Raw genomic sequence first — 18,288 nt, forward strand, 5'->3', positions numbered from 1 at the left:
TTTTTTGACTGCTCCTGCATGTTGAGTGGATGTTTTCAGAGAACCATCCACAATGACTCCAAGATCTTTCTTGAGCGGCAACAGCTAATTTAGACCCCATCATTTTATATGTATAGTTGGGATTATGTTTTCCAATGTGCATTACTTTGTATTTATCAACACTGAATTTCATCTGGAAGAAATAGTTGCACTGTGGGCATGATCCTGATCCCTTTTAAGGGCTTGCCTATATTACCTGCTGGATCGACAGGCAGCGATCGATCCAGCGGGGGTTGATTTATCGCATCTAGTCTAGATGCGATAAATCGACCACCGAGCGCTCTACTGTCGATTCCAGTACTCCACTAGGGCAAGAGGTGCTGGCGGAGTTGACAGGAGAGCGTCACCCATCGACTTACCGCAGTGAAGACATCGCGGTAAGTCGATCTAAGTCCGTCGACTTCAGCTACGTTATTCACGTAGCTGAAGTTGCATAACTTAGATCGATTTACACGCCCCCCACCCCCACGTGTAGACCAGGCCTAAGTAGCAAAAATCCAACTGAATTAAATGGGGCATGTGTCAGAAGCTGTGTGGGCCCAACAGCTTTCGGTTTAGTAAATTTCTTGACAAGGGGTTGAGCCAACAATAGAGCTTGTGGGAATATACAACGTCCAGTGTTCCACACTTCACAGAGACTGGTCATGATATCATTATTATACAATCTATCTATTCTACATCATGATATATAATAGACTGTTTGAATACATCAAGGATATTTCAGCTAATATGTACAGTAGAACTTAAGGTCAACCCATAGCCTATTATTCATGCCAGTAGTAATCATTTATATTGTAATACATAGTCACATAGCCTATTTGCAGCTGAGATTTAGAGGATATAAACTACACATTGCACCAAATACTTTTTTTTTAAATTTACAATTTAAACCCAGCAATTTCAGTGGGGTTGCACAGGTTTAACTGAGGGCAGATTCTGACTTCTTGCCTAGAAAAATGAGTAAAGTTTTAGTAATTAATTTAGAATATCTATTTGTGCCGATGGCAGTAAACTTCTTTAGTTGTTGTTTAACCATTGGTCTCTGCAAGTCATGGATAGCCTTAATAAAAAGTCTGCTCACATAGCTGAAAAGTGAGCCCCATCCTCCCTGTGCCATCCTCACTGCACACTGTTCTGTGGAAGGAATTTCACAATCTCCCTGTTTGTGCTTCTCTACCCCAATTGCTTCTAGCTAGTCAAAGGGCCCATCTGCCACATTCATTGAGGAATAATTTCTGCACAGACCAGCATCAGGATAATGCTGCCTAATCAATCCCTAAATCCCTCCATATTCTAAATCTCATGTTAATACCTGTGTGAGCCACTGTACCAGTCCCCACTCTGCCTCAGATGGATAATTACTGGAATTTGCAGCTTCCCCAACTTGGAGGCCACAGAGTGTGGGTGTTAGCTTATACTCAAGAATGCCCATATTCTGTGTCCTGACTATGGCAGGATCAGATCCAAGCTGTGACCCATGCTATCAACTGAACAAAGCAACGGCCAAAGACCCAGATGTTGCCAGCAGGATTCGCAGATAGTAGCCCTAACAGAAATATCATTTATTAACTTTGTCCATCATTATTGACCAATGTAGACATATGGAAAAAAATCTATTCTCTTAAACAAGAATTTAAGATACACAGTGGACTAATGCTGTGAAACAACAGATCTGTTGGCTAGTGCAAGAATTGTCCACCAGGAGAGATTTACCGAGCTCAAAGAATAAGTTTGTTTTTTCATTATTAAAATACACTGGAACTGAAGGATGTCAGAAAAATGGCATTTCATTATAGCTTTTCTTTTGAAAGAGCAAGAAGAAATATGGGGCAAAATTTTCAGGTCCATTAGGGCAGCTTGACATCAGTCTTCTGGCCTTTGGTCTGCCCCAAAGTCAGTTTATCTGGCAAGTGGAAGATTTATCCTGCTGTCTGCTTTCAATAATGTTCAACTTCGATTTTATAAAACTATTGGTAGAGTCGTAGGGTGAAATCTTGGCCCTATTGAAGTGAATTGTAGTTCTGCCATTAACTTCTCTAGGACCAGGATTTCACCCCGCGTATTTAGTAACTTTTAGATGCCTTAAAACATGATATGTGAAGTTGTGTGTGTGATGGGAGCATTTCTTAATAACTGGTAGTAAGGCACATATTTTCAATTTCCCAGACTTGCAGTTTCACGAACAGCTGGAACAAAATGACAGGCCATTTGGTTCATCTCTTCATACTTTTACTAAAACCCTTTCGTTTTGTTTAGTGCTGGTTATTTGATGTTGTTGACAAGTAAAAATGACTAATAGGTGTTTCAGGACGTACACATTTGGAAGCTATTTGACAAGCAATTACGTACTCTTGTCAGCAACTTTCAAATGAATCCCTTCCTTTATATGGAGGTAGCTTGTAGAAGATATGGTTCTGTTTGTCATCTTCCTGTAACCTCCTCTTTCAGCTAAATACATAGAGAATTACATTAGCACCAGAGCACCACCTGACATATGATTCATCCTTTTCTGATGAAGATGTACTATCTCCCCCTCCAAAAATTTGATTTTCAAGTGCCTGGCTTCTCTGAGTACAAACCTGAGCAATTTTAGTCATTTGGGTTGGCACAACTCGGGAGTGTGTTTGGGTGGCACCACAGAGGGCTTCCTCATTGCTGATGTTTCCTTTATGATTTCCTAAATCACCACCTCACAGTTAAAAGAAAGATTTTATAAAAATAAACAGGAGTAAATCTCTTTGAATATTTTCTAGACATATTGGAAATGCTGTGAACTATTAGACCCCCCCATAAAAAAAGTCTGCTTAGTGTAGAACACAGGCAGCAGTTTGGTACAGATTGATACCATACATTGCATTCTGTACTGTAGAAGATCAAAGTAAATATGAACAAGTAACATGAACAAACAACTGTGGTTTTTGCTGTCTCTCTTCCCCGCCCCCCCCCGCCCCCACTGCTGGGTTACATACTCAGTCTCCAAATTCTCAACATGTTGAAGAAAAATAGTTTGTGATTAAAAGTCAAGTTGGGTGCAGCTTTCACAGGTTCATTTCAGAGGAATTTTTCGAGAGTACTGCACAAGTTTGAACATTGCTGTTACACTCCATTTTCAAAAATATATTTTGGCTGATTTTATATTGACATTTAACAGCATAGAGATATTAGGGCTCCTGGTCTGAAAGCATTTCACTACCGAATTACAGGGCCAGATTCTTATTGCTGCTGACTTCAGTGGGATTATTTGTACAAAAAGGTAATAATACAGCAAAACACTTAAGAATGTGCTTGCCTATCTCTACTCAGCAAAGAAGTCAATCATTTGTTTAGTTTTAAGTGCATGCTTCAAATTTATTGGCTTCAACTGGATTTTAGCACATGCTTAAAGTTATGTAGGTGCTTTAAGGCCTGATTCAAAGCTCATAGAGGTCAGTGGAAAGATTCCCATTGACTTTGATAGGTTTTGGCTAAAGCTCTATGTGCCATGCTGAATTGGGGAACTTAGGGACTAGTCAAGATGAGCAGGTGTATCAGAATCTGGCCCTAAATGTCTGACAAATTCTTTCCTCCCCACTCTTTGCAATCCCAAAGAGACCGCTTGTCTTTCCTGATAGCCCGTTATAGTATTTTGTGGGATTCCCCTCCTTCATTGGCTGTATTGCAGATGCGAGTGGTTTCGGGGAGAGGTTGAGGAAATTGGACTAGAAAGCAGGTGGCCTTTTGGGCTATGAGGTAACTTGTTGCCAACTCTAGGGGAAGCAGATTGTGTGTGAAGGCTCTGACTACCTTAACATTGTTGGATTATTTTTTTCCATTGTGGTCTCCCCCTGTTCCTTCAGATCCCTTGAAGCTAGAGGACAAGTGTCTAATGTATGTTGTTTTTAATTTGTTTCTGAAGGTCTATTACCACATTCTGACATATTGCAAGAAGAAAAATTTGGAACTTCTATCTCCTGTTACTTGGTGGCTGGCCTCCTTCCAGAAACACTATTCTCCATGGAGATGGCAGGCAGGCATACTTTTCAGAATCAAATCTAACCTTAAAAAGTATAAGATTTTGATTGAGGGTTGTGCTGAGGTTTAGAGCAACTCTTATGTTTTCTAACAGGTTTACTCACTTAAGAGTGATGTATTCCTCTTTCAAGTTAGACCACTGATTTAAGGTAGAAATACGAAAACCTCTACTCAGTTTACAGTAGAACCTCAGAGTTACGAACACCTCAGGAATGGAGGTTGTAACTCTGAAATGTTCGTAACTCTGAACAAAACATGATGGTTGTTCTTTCAAAAGTTGACAACTGAACATTGACTTAATACAGCTTTGAAACTTTACTGTGCAGAAGAAAAATGCTGCTTTCCCTTTTTTTATAGTAGTTTACATTTAAACGCTGTACTGTACTGTTTGCTTTTTTTTTTTTTTTTTGTCTCTGCTGCTGCCTGATTGCATGCTTCCGGTTCCAAATGAGGTGTGTGGTTGACAGGTCAGTTCGTAACTCTGAGGTTCTACTGTAGTACATAATGCATGCCTACATGCTGCAAACCACAAGTTACTGACAAAAGTTAGAGTGGGGAAAGTTGCTGGGAAAAATCAAAATAATGACGTTGAGTCATGTAGGAATATAGTACTGATGTTATTATATATGCTGTATGCCTTCAATCAGTACTTGAGATACAAATATGCTTTCAGTGGCTTTCAATGTGGTGCAGGTAGAGTTAGTTTATAGGAAATATGTACCCTGGAGAGAGCATTTTTATTCTTTTCCTCAAAATCTTTGCTTTGCTTTTTAAGATATCTTTGCATTTGGGTGTGAATTATCTTTTAAATAATAACATAAAATGGGGATTATAGAATTCACTGGGATTTTTGCTGCACAATTTGAGTTTTCAGAATGAGAACAAGAAAGAAAGAGTAAGGTAAAGTTAATGGAAATAGACGATTTTCCATATTTTTTAAGAAAAACAAAAGCAGCTGCCATGATTTGCTGAATGGTATCTCTGATTGGACTGACTCCATACTGTGCTATTCTTTTGCTCTAATGGGGTAAGTAAAATATTTCTCTAACACCCAGGGGATTAGCTATCTCCCCTTAATTTGAGTGATCTTTAGATTTCTGATACAAGGTTCTGAATCAGACAAAGTGCTTGGAGTCCGCTCTTATCTCTACATAGTAAATAAGATTGAAATAACAATAAAAAAAGCCATTAGCAATCAGTGCTGCTTGGAGATTTAATTTCCAGCACATGCTTGTTTTGTTATATACCCTCAGAATTCCAAGGGATTCTTTCTTTATTCGTATTGCATTTTCAGCATTTCTCTGTATCATTTGCCATTTTCTAGTTACACTCCTCCCTATCTGTCAGCTGTTATTGTGGTATCCCTAACCAGTGGATGGGGAAAAAGAGAATGATGCCATCTCATAGATTGGCTGCCAGGGGGTGCTATAAAAAGAAACCTGGCCAAAGCCCTCCCTGGAGATATTAAATACTTAGCTTTGCCAGTGTGGGAATTAAAGCCAATTCACTGATCTGGGGTTTCCATCTGACATAGAAAAACACTGTGATTGTGCTAACAGGTTCCAAACAAAGCTCCTTGGAAATTGCCCTCCAGGATAAAAAGCAGCCATTCAGTATAATGGCTTAATAATAAAATGTATTTGATGTAACCCACAGACAAACCCCTGCCAATGTAGATATTGGAATAGCTTGTAAATCTCTCACTCTCTTTCCTTGAGAGCATTTTATTTCAAAACAGAAGTATAGGAAGCGGATCAGTGCCCGCCAGTACTGTTGTGAAAAGAAAGGAAATGGAGATAGGAAAACATGATAGTGAAATTCATAGTGAGCTTACTCTGTAAAGCTAGAGAAACAGCTGGCTCAATGGCTAGGACTAGTGGATCTGCGGCAGGGGAAAATTGGGTTTGTTATCACAAGAGAAAGTAAATGAGCATTAGAGAAAAAACTTTTTCCATAAGTCCTGGTAGTACAGACTAAATCCTGCATGTTTTACGTTGAGAGCAGCTGTTAGACAAGATGAATATTTCAGTTATTCACCTAGAAAATCCAGAGATTCCTTCAAGTTAATGGAGTAACTTTGGATTTACACCAGTATAAAAGAAGTCAGAATCTGGTTCACCTACTTCACTGGCTTGAGGGCCCAATCCTACAAGAAATGGAGTGGAATGGAAACTGGAAAGCACACACCAACTCAATGGATTATGCCCCATGTGATTTGGCCTTATGGCAACTTTACAACAGCATAACATTATGATTCAGAAAATCAGGATAAAAATAAACAGTTACAATAACAAGTTGCAGTAGTTATCCTGCATTCTGCTTAGGAACACTATGAAAGCCTAGCAAATGAACCCATAATCTAGATCCAATTTGTCAGAAGATTACAGCCATATGGTAAAACATACACTTGACACGTTTGACATGCATATTCAAAAACAAATTTTATTGCTATAAATTGTGTACGATTACAGTCTGTATGGCATATATTAAACTCTACTAAAATATCCTTTAATCAACATTACTGTGCAAATAAATTCTATTGTATATTTTATATAGAAATTTCCATAGCCCTGGGTATAGATAATGTAAGCGTACAGAATATTTTAGTGTTTAGTTACACACAACATATTTGGGATATGAAATTAATTGAATCTTGCGAACAAAACATCTCTCAAATCTCATTAGATCCATGGTATATCCTGTCCATATCAAATTGGTCTAAATTTGCATCAGATCTTTGTCATGTACTGTATGCATTGGAGTCTTCCGGGGTACTGAAGTTTGCAAAACCCATGAGCCACTTTATCAGGAAACTATAGTTCAAAGACCCAGTAAATGACTGTGGCCCAGTGCTCTGCCACTGTACTGTGATGTCTGTGTTTATGATATCATTACTCATTGTGGCCACAATCAGCAAAACCCTTAAGAGGACGTTTGGGGATTTAAGCATACACTTAAGTGCACTGCAGAAAATTTGGACCTTTATCCTTGACATTTGCTACCAGTCAAGAATTAGCCATATCTTTGGATGTCAGTATGATAAAGAGTACATTATTTGCCATATGTTAATTTGAGATGTAAACATTATATAATTTCAGAGAAGATCCATTAGTAACAGAAAAGTAGAGAATGAAGCACCTGCTCTAAAAAGCAACACTCAAATCCTTTTTGTTAGCTATGCCATCTGTCCCAGCTTCCTGTTGGCAATTCTTGAGAATTGAGAGTAGCATAGGTCTTACTCTGAGAAGTGAGAGTAGCATAGGTCTTACATTGCTTCCATGCCATCTTGACCTTTTAGAGTGGAAGGGGTTTGAGTCCAGGAGAGGAAAAATGATTGATTGAAAGCACAAATTCTGTGGCCCAGTAAGCCATGTGGATTGTGTTGTGTTAAGTGGTGAATGAACTGTCTTGTATCAAGCATTTAAAGGGATAATGAATGTTTTAATCGTAGGTTAAAGTGGGTATTAAGCATGCATTTCCCACTAATAGCTTGTAAAAGTGGCTAGCAGTTTTTTCCTGCCCTGAGAACATCTCCAACTAAAATCACTGTGGATCCAGGATGTTGTTTTGAGGAGGAGGATCATTTCATTTCATTTTCCCCCTCTCATGTTTGGCTGATCAGTTTTTTAAAAGTTTAATTTGAAAAATGTGTTTAGGTTAAACACTGTGTAAATGAACATAACAGACAATTTTTGCCTCATGCCAATAACATATGAAAATGACCCCCTAACAATGTTTCTACCTCAAAGAACAGAATTATCAGAAGAGGTGTTGAAGTTCAGTCATCTAGGAGCTAATAATTTAAAAAAGAAAAATACAGAAAATTAAAGACAGCAGGTTCCAAATAGGGATGGGTGCCTCATGATGACTTATTATGTTTGTTGTGGTTAGCATCCAAAAGTCCTAGTCAGGATCATGGACTGAGGGTATGTCTACACTATGAAATTAGGTTGAATTTATAGAAGTTGGTTTTGTAGAAAGCGTTTTTATACAGTCGATTGTGTGTGTCCCCACACAAATGCTCTAAGTGCATGTAGTCAGCAGAATGTGTCCACAGTACCGAGGCAACCCAGTGCCTGATGGGGCTAAAACATTGTCGCGGGTGGTTCTGGGTACATATTGTCAGGCCCCTCTTCCCTCCCTCCTTCCATGAAAGCAAGGGCAGACAATCATTTTGCGCCTTTTTTCCTGGGTTACCTGTGCAGACGCCATACCACGGCAAGCATGGAGCCTGCTCAGCTAACCGTCACTGTATGTCTCCTGTATGTCTCCTGGCAGACGTGGTACTGCATTGCTACACAGCAGCAGTTTATTGCCTTTTGGCAGCAGACAGTGCAGTATGACTGGTAGCCGTTGTCGACATAGTCCTGGGTGCTCTTTTAACCAACCTCGATGAGGTCAGGGGCGCCTGGGCAAACATGGGAGTGACTCAGCCAGGTCATTTCCCTTTTAAGTTTCATCTCAGGGCAATTCAGTCCACCGGCAGTGCACTGTCTTTTAATCAGCAGCCAGCAGAAGATGATGGCCAGCAGTCATACTGCACCGTCTTCTGCCGAGCACCCAGGAGATGATGATGGCTAGCAGTCGTACTGCACAGTCTGCTGCCAGCAAGATGTATAAAGATAGATGAAGTGGATCAGAACAAGAAATAGACCAGATTTGTTTTGTATTCATTTTCTCCTCCCTCCCTCTGTGAAATCAACGGCCTGCTAAACCCAGTTTTGAGTTCTATCCTTGAGGTTTTGAGTTCTATCCTTGAGGGGGCCATTCTGTTTCTTGCAAAGCCACCCCCTTTTTGTTTTTAATCCCCTGTAAGCCAACCCTGTAAGCCATGTTGTCAGTCACCCCTCCCTCCGTCAGAGCAATGGCAGACAATCGTTCCATGCCTTTTTTCTGTGCAGAAGCCATACCACGGCAAGCATGGAGCCCGCTCAGATCACTTTGGCAATTAGGAGCGCATTAAACACCATTCACATTATCCAGCAGTATATGCAGCACCAGAACCTGGCAAAGCAAAACCGGGCGAGTAGGCAACGTCAGCGCGGTGTCGAGAGTGATGAGGACATGGACACAGACTTCTCTCAAAGCACGGGCCCTGGCAATGTGGGCATCATGGTGCTAATGGGGCAGGTTCATGCGGTGGAATGCTGATTCTGGGCTCGGGAAACAAGCACAGACTAGTGGGACTGCATAGTGTTGCAGGTCTGGGACGATTCCCAGTGGCTGCGAAATTTTTGCATGCGTAAGGACACTTTCATGGAACTTTGTGACTTGCTTTCCCCTGCCCTGAGGTGCAAGAATACCAAGATGAGAGCAGCCCTCACAGTTGAGAAGCGAGTGGCAACAGCCCTGTGGAAGCTTGCAACGCCAGACAGCTACCGGTCAGTCGGGAATCAATTTGGAGTGGGCAAATCTACTGTGGGGGCTGCTGTGATGCAAGTAGCCAACGCAATCAAAGATCTGCTGATATCAAGGGTAGTGACCCTGGGAAATGTGCAGGTCATAGTGGATGGCTTTGCTCCAATGGGATTTCCTACCTGTGGTGGGGCCACAGATGGAACCCATATCCCTATCTTGGCACTGGAGCACCAAGCCGGCGAGTACATAAACTGCAAGGGGTACTTTTCAATAGTGCTGCAAGCACTGGTGGATCACAAGGGACGTTTCACCAACATCAACGTGGGATGGCCAGGAAAGGTACATGACGCTCGCATCTTCAGGAACTCTGGTTTGTTTCAAAAGCCGCAAGAAGGGACTTTATTCCCAGACCAGAAAATAACTGTTGGGGATGTTGAAATGCCTATAGTTATCCTTGGGGACCCAGCCTACCCCTTAATGCCCTGGCTCATGAAGCCATACACAGGCAGCCTGGACAGTGGTCAGGAGCTGTTCAACTACAGGCTGAGCAAGTGCAGAATGGTGGTAGAATGTGCATTTGGACGTTTAAAAGTGTGCTGACGCAGTTTACTGACTCAGTTAGATCTCAGCTAAACCAATATTCCCACTATTATTGCTGCTTGCTGGGCGCTCCACAATATCTGTGAGAGTAAGGGGGAGACGTTTATGGCAGGGTGGGAGGTTGAGGCAAATCGCCTGGCCACTGGTTACACACAGCCAGACACCAGGGCGGTTAGAAGAGCACAGGAGGGTGCGGTGTGCATCAGAGAAGCTTTGAAAACCAGTTTCATGACTGGCCAGGCTACGGTGTGAAAGTTCTGTTTGTTTCTCCTTGATGAAATCCCCCACTCCTTGGTTCACTCTACTTCCCTGTAAGTTAACCACCCTCCCCTCCTCCCTTTGATCACCACTTGCAGACGCAATAAAGTCATTGTTGCTTCACATTCATACATTCTTTATTAATTCATCACACAAATAGGGGGGATAATTACCAAGGTAGCCCAGGAGGGGTGGTGGAGGAGAGAAGCACCAGAAGGGGTGGTGGAGGAGGGAAGGACAAGGCCACACAGCACTTTAAAACTTTAAAACTTATTGAATGCCAGCCTTCTGTTGCTTGGGCAATCCTCTGGGGTGGAGTGGCTGGGTGGCCGGAAGCCCCCCCACCACCGCGTTCTTGGGCGTCTGGGTGAGGAGGCTATGGAACTTGGGGAGGAGGGCAGTTGGTTACACAGGGGCTGTAGTGGCGGTCTGTGCTCCTGCTGCCTTTCCTGCAGCTCAACCATATGCTGGAGCATATTAGTTTGATCTTCCAGCAGCCTCAGCATTGAATCCTGCCTCTTCTCATCACACTGCCGCCACCTTTCAGCTTCAGCCCTCTCTTCAGCCCGCCACTTACTCTCTTCAGCCTGCCACCTCTCCTCCCAGTCATTTTGTGCTTTTCTGAACTCTGACATTGTCTGCCTCCATGCATTCGTCTGTGCTCTGTCAGTGTGGGAGGACAGCATGAGCTCAGAGAACATTTCATCGCGAGTGCATTTTTTTTTGCCTTCCAATCTTCGCTAGCCTCTGGGAAGGAGAAGATCCTGTGATCCTTGAAACATATGCAGCTGGTGGAGAAAAAAAAAGGGACAGTGGTATTTAAAAAGACACATTTTATAGAACAATGGGTACACTCTTTCATGGTAAACCTTGCTGTTAACATTACATACAGAGCACATGTGCTTTTGTTCCAAGGTCGAATTTTGCCTCCCCCCTCCCCATGGCTAACAGCGGGGAACATTTCTGTTCAGCCACAAACAAACAGCCCAGCAGGAACAGACACCTCTGAATGTCCCCTTAAGAAAAGCACCCTATTTCAACCAGGTGACCATGAATGATGTCAGTCTCCTGAGGATAACACAGAGAGATAAAGAACGTATGTTGTTTGAATGCCAGCAAACATATACTGCAATGCTTTGTTCTACAATGATTCCCGAGTACGTGCTACTGGCCTGGAGTGGTAAAGTGTCCTACTATGGTGGATGGAATAAGACTGCCCTCCCCAGAAACCTTTTGCAAAGGCTTTGGTAGTACATCCAGGAGAGCCGTGAATGCCAGGGCAAATTAATCATTAAACATGCTTGCTTTTAAACCATGTATAGTATTTTAAAAGGTACACTCACCAGAGGTCCCCTTCTCTGCCTGGCGGGTCCGGGAGGCAGCCTTGGGTGGGTTCGGGGGGTACTGGCTCCAGGTCCAGGGTGAGAAACAGTTCCTGGCTGTCGGCAAAACTGGTTTCTCCGCTTGCTTGCTGTGAGCTATCTACAACCTCATCATCATCATCTTCCTCGTCCCCAAAACCTGCTTCCGTGTTGCCTCCATTTCCATTGAAGGAGTCAAACAACATGGCTGGGGTAGTGGTGGCTGAATCCCCTAAAATGGCATGCAGCTCATCATAGAAGTGGCATGTTTTGGGCTCTGACCCAGAGCAGCCGTTTGCCTCTCTGGTTTTCTGGTAGGCTTGCCTTAGCTCCTTAAGTTTCACATGGCACTGCTTTGGGTCCCTGTTATGGCCTCTGTCCTTCATGCCCTGGGAAATTTTGACAAATGTTTTGGCATTTCAAAAACTGGAACGGAGTTCTGATAGCATGGATTCCTCTCCCCACACAGCGATCAGATCCCGTACCTCCTGTTCGGTCCATGCTGGAGCTTTTTTGCGATTCTGGGACTCCATCATGGTCACCTCTGCTGATGAGCTCTGCATGGTCACCTGCAGCTTGCCACGCTGGCCAAACAGGAAATTGAAATTCAAAAGTTTGCGGGCCTTTTCCTGTCTATCTGGCCAGTGCATCTGAGTTGAGAGCGCTGTCCAGAGCAGTCACAATGGAGCACTCTGGGATAGCTCCCGGAGGCCAATACCATCTAATTGTGTCCACAGTACCCCAAATTCAACCTAGCAAGGCCGATTTCAGCACTAATCCCCTTGTCGGGGGTGTAGTAAGGAAATTGATTTTAAGAGCCCTTTAAGTTGAAAAAAAGGGCTTCGTCGTGTGGACAGGTGCAGGGTTAAATTGATTTAATGCTGCTAAATTTGACCACAACTCCTAGTGTAGACCAAGGCTCAGCATGCTAGGTGATGCACAAACACCATAGGGGGAGAAGATTTCTGTCCCAAAGAGCTTAAAATCTAATTTAATTCAAGAGGTTGCAAGTGAGAGTGACCTTTCCCTCCCCTCCTATTGTCTGTCAAACATAACAATACTATGATCGTGTGGTTATGCACTACCTAAGGCAGAAAGGTCTAGGCTACATAGTCTAGTGCATGGGGCTAGGTTTGTGCATTAAATGCTTAGACATGCTAATTAACAATATCTACTGATTTATTTATAGTGCTCATCTGGCCTCCATTATTGTGGTATCTGAGTGCTTCACAATCTACTGTACTTATCCTCACAACAACCCTATGAAGTAAAGTACAAATAGCCCCATTTTACAGACGAGGAACTGAGGCACAAAGGGCCAGATTTCAAAGGTGATTAGGCACCTTAAAGATGCAGATAGGCGGTTAGTGGGATTTTCAAAAGTGCCTTGGTACCTAATTCTCTGAACACCTTTAAAAAGCTGGCTGTAAGTGACTTGCCCAAGGTCACAGAGAAAAACTGTGATGGAGAAGGGAATTGAAACCAGGTGTCCCATTCCCAGACTAGCCCCCTAACCACTGGCCCATCCAGCTAGAGTTCATAAATAAAAGATTTTTTGATATGACTACAAATGTTTTAGGGGTTGAAAGTGATATGCATTCTGACAGTCTCTTGCAGTGTAATGGAACCCCAGACACAGCACCATACTGGACCAAATGGTCCCGTCTTAGGGAAAAATGCCCTTAAGGCATAAATTACCATTAGCTGCAATGGGAACTTAATAAGGAACGAGAAAAGACAGCAGGATTGGGCCATAAATGAGGAAATTCATTTCTACTTGCAGTGGTTTTCAACCTTTCCCATTGAGGGGGTCTTCTTCCCATCTAGCAATATGGGAAGGCCAGAGTGGTCACAACTGTCTGACATGTATTTTCAAACACCAGGTTGAGAACCTCTGAATTGTGTGTGTGTGTGTGTGTGTATGTATGTATCCCGTGACCAACTTGGCCATAGGGGCATAATTTCATGATGTTTCAATGGGCAGTTTTTAATTCTGGCAGTGCCTGTCTCCTCTCTGGGACACTCATTTTACAGATGGAGAACTGAGGCACAAGGAGGCTAAGTGACTTGCCCAAGGTCACACACAAAGTCCATGGCAGAGCAGTTAATTGAAGCAGGATCTCCTTCATCCCAGGCCAGTGCCCCAAACACAAAGCCGTTCTTCCTTCCAACTCGTGGCTCAGAGCATTGAAAAATAAAACAACCAAGAACATGGTTCTTAATTTCATAGGTTCCCCCCATTAATTTTAATAATACAATATAGTGTTTCTATCCTTTTATTGTATTGTTTGGAAAACTATACAAAGCTCCCGGATTTGCAAATCTCTTGTGCCAAAGATTTCAGGTTTGTGGTGAGAGTTTTTATATTCATTAGTGGCCTCTCCAGTTTCAATCTATATAGAGCATATATATTTTTAATAAGACACCATAGTTATACACCATAATTTGGAGTGGGCAAATCTACTGTGGGGGCTGCTGTGATGCAAGTAGCCAATGCAATCAAAGATCTGCTGATATCAAGGGTAGTGACCCTGGGCAATGTGCAGGTCATAGTGGATGGATTTGCTGCAATGGGATTCCCTAACTAGCCAGGCTGTGTAATATAAAAACAATGAAATGATTTGACATTAATCGAAATAATATTACTATTATAAACTGCTAATCTAAGGAGCAATGACTCTCTCTTCCACTTTTAGGTGAGTTGCTGAAAATCTACAGAATGTTCCTCAAGGATACCGTGTGTTTTGTGAATTTTAATTTCTCAGGACCAATATAATCATTAGAGTCAACAGTTACATTTTTATTTTCTTTTTCAATGGTTTTAAGGGCCTTCAAAATCCATTTTGAATTTTCAGGAGGAAAGAGACAGAGCTTTACCCTTGAAGCTTGGAGATATTCCCCAAAAGCCTTTGTTTGCCCTAATATTACATAATGATAGGCTTTTAGTGTCAATAACCCATTAGTAATCAAGAGATGTATCATTTATTAATTATGCACCATATTAATATTTAATCTTTTGGGTTGCTGAGCATATTTCTAAATCTACTTTTTAATTACATTAAAAAAATCTTCAAGGCAACCATTATAAAAGTAATTTTTCTGCACATTATGATTTCAATTACTTTGAAACAGCTGTTTGTGAACTCTTGTGCTGGTACTGTACTTGGTAATGTGGCTATCTCAGCTCATGCAAGCTCTTCACTCATTTGAAAGCTAATTGAATATTAGCGCAAGGGGAATGTTACAAAGAATTTCCTAAGAGTGCTGAAGTTGTTGGGAATGAAAATTGGAAATATGATGTTCACTGCTTGCTATCACTCACTGGTGCCAGAATGGGGGGTGGGGGAGGCAGGGATCCATGGGTCCCACACTTTTTAACAGAAGAAACATACATGTAGAATTCATGTCCCCCACAGATTCTCCCCCTCCCGCAGAATACTAGATTCTGCCAAGGAGGCACTGCAATTACACCTTTCATCCAGCAGGGGCTGCTGTGGTGCCAGAAGAGAGGGCAGCTACCTCACTACTGGAGCAGCCCACAGCAGAGAGGGAGGGTGCACTTTGGCCTTGGACCCCAACTTCTACATAGGTTCTGGTGCCCTTACTATCCCCTGCTTTGCAAGGAAACAGCAGCTGATTGTGGACAATGATATCCATCTAAGCTGAAGCAGGGTTCCTAGCTTGGCATTATTCCATACAGAGGTATTTAAAGAGACTGCATTGTCTTTGACCTTAGCAACCACCCTTAGGGACAAGTGGATACAAGGGCTGGATTCCCTAGCCTTTAAAATAGACATAGCCAGTGGAGAATTCTCAGTTGCCATAAAACTGGAGGATGTGGCTCTGCCACTTCCTGCACCAGCCACCCACAACCCAGCATAAGCGGAAGGGGGTAGGGCGGGGGGGGGCAGGGTGGGTGGAATGGAGCTCTGCAATGCCCAGTCCTCAAGTAGTGTAAGGCCTCTGATCTCGTGAAGCTCTAACTTGCACTGGGGTTGTGTGGCTGACAATCAGGGAGCTGCAATTTGCTCCCTGTGCTCCCCAGCCTCCACTGTACCTAGTTGTTTAACTCTAAGGGTCTGAGTTCTGTGCACAACAATGTGCCTGAACTTGCTTGTTTTTTCCTCCACAGTATTACATTTTAAGTTTTATTATGATAACTGTCATAGTAGCACCTAGAAGCCCCTGTCATGGACCAGGACCCCATGATGATGGGTGCTGTACACAGAACAAAAAGATGGTCCCTGTCCCAGAGAGTTGACAGTCTAATAAATAATTTCAGTAACAACCATCGCTTCAGCTGAGCACAGTTTGTTTAATGTGCTCCTTGAACCTGTCTATAGGATTTTCCAGTAAGAGTCTGTGCACCACAGAGATTGGGAACATTTTCAGTTTTCAAAATTTTGATGAAATTTCAAAATTCTAAATTTAAAAAAAATTGGGATTTTAAAATTTAATTTTCACAATTTCTTTTTTTTGTTTTCCAGCTAGTTCTAGTGCATCAGTCATTATGCATTACAGACTACTTGCCCACAAACTGTTAAACAGAAAATATTTAACTTCAGTAGTGCCTCGACCATGGAGATTAGCCACAAGTGGTTACCTTCAAAAGGGATATTTCCCCAAATTGGTACAATAGTTTGATAAATCATCCATAGAAACTCACTTCTTGCTCAGTTATAGAGGGGTGTAAAATACGTAATAGGTATGTATAAATAAAACTGTTAAATATAGTGTTCAGTGCAACAATCCATCTGAATAAAAAACGGGACTGGACATGCAGTACTCTACCCTGTTGCTTTTTTGGAGTCATAGCTGGGAAAAACCAGAACTGGATAGAACCCACACCTGCTCCCATTGAAGTCAAGGGAAAAAATCCCACTGACTTCAGAGTTATAGGATTGGTGCGCTATGGAATATCCAAGAGAGTGAGGGCCTGATACTGTCATCTTCATTCCGGACTCAGTTTTGTTGGATAAAGACAGCCAGGTCAGCTCCTGAGTGGATTATGTGGATACCGGGAAATAAAATTGGTGAGCCAATTGCTTCTGAGCACTTTGCTAGCCATGCGAACCTTCTGCCTTTTTTCCCCTCCGTTCTATTCTTCTTTTTCATTCCAGTGTATTTACCATTACACCCTGCAAGTTTATGTATTAGTGGCTTTTCTTCAGCTGCCTCAGGAGCCACCTGTACATGTTTGTTGTCAAACTTTTCCGTGCTCCTGCTTTCTTTCAGTCACAAATTCATGTCCCATTGTTGTGTTTATAACATTAAAATATCTCTTTTGTGGTTAATAAGGGCTCTTCACATTAACAGTTACCTGTTCAAATATTAGTTTAAATTAGATAAAAACACTCCTGAAATTTAGGGGTATTGAGAATCTGAACCACAAATTACCCCCATAGTATTTTTATAACGAACTAAAAAAAAACCAAAAAACAAACAAACAAAAAAATAAAAAACCCTAACAACACTCCCAAAAGTTTTGCATAGAATATCCAGATCTGAAATTTGTGACTTGGTCTCATATCTAGTTTAACAATGGATTTTATTCTTTCTTAGATTATGCATCACTATTATACACTACTATGCATCAATATTAAGATAACAAATATAAATATAGTTAAAATGGATCTCATTTATGTCAACAGAACAATTTTTAAAGATTCATAGAATCCAAGGCCAGAAGGGACCATTGTGATAATCTAGTCTGCCCTCCTGTATTAAACACAGAATTTGCCCAAAATAATTCCTAGAGAATATCTCTTAGAAAAATGTCCACTTATGTAAACTTATGTAATGTAAACTTAATTTAAAAATGGTCAGTGAGGGAGAGTCCACCACAACTCCCAGAAGTTGTTCCAATGGTTTATTACTTTTATTGTTAAAAACATACACTTTTTTCCAGTCTGAATTAGTCTAGTTTCTACTTCCAGCCATTGTATTTAGTAATACCTTTCTCTGCTAGACTAAAGAGCCCATTATTAAATATTTTGTTCTCCATCTCACTGTAAGGCACATTTTCTAATCCTTTAACCATTCTTGTGACTCTTCCTTGAATCCGCTCCAATTTATCAACATCCTCCTTGAATTGTGCATACAACAACCTGACACAGTATTCCAGCAGCAGTTACACCAGTGCCAAATACAGCTGTAAAATAACCTCTACTCCCATTTGAGATTCCCTTGTTTATGCATCCAAGGATTTCATTAGGCCTTTTGGCCACATCATACTGGGAACTCATGTTCAGCTGATTATCCACCATGGCCCCCAAATCTTATTCAGAATCACTGCTTCCCGGATAGATTCACTTCCCCCTCACCATTGTGTAAGTATGAGCTTCATTCTTTGTTCCTAGATGTATACATTTAGCCATATTAAAATACATATTGTCTGCTTGCACATTGCTTACCAAATGATACAGATTGCTCTGAATTATTGACCTGTCCTCTTCATTATTTACCACTGCCCCAATTTTTGTGTTATCTGCAATCAGTGATGATTTTGTTTTCTTCCAAGTCATTAATAAAAATGTTAAATAGTAAGGACAAGAACTGATCTCTGCAGGAACCCACCAGAAACACATCCGTTCAATAATGATTTTTCATTTACAATTACGTTTTGAGACCTATCAGTTAGCCATGTTTTAATACATTAATG

The sequence above is a fragment of the Lepidochelys olivacea genome (genome assembly GCF_965140295.1).
Source record: "Lepidochelys olivacea isolate rLepOli2 genome assembly, chromosome: 1".
NCBI lineage: Eukaryota > Metazoa > Chordata > Testudines > Cheloniidae > Lepidochelys > Lepidochelys olivacea.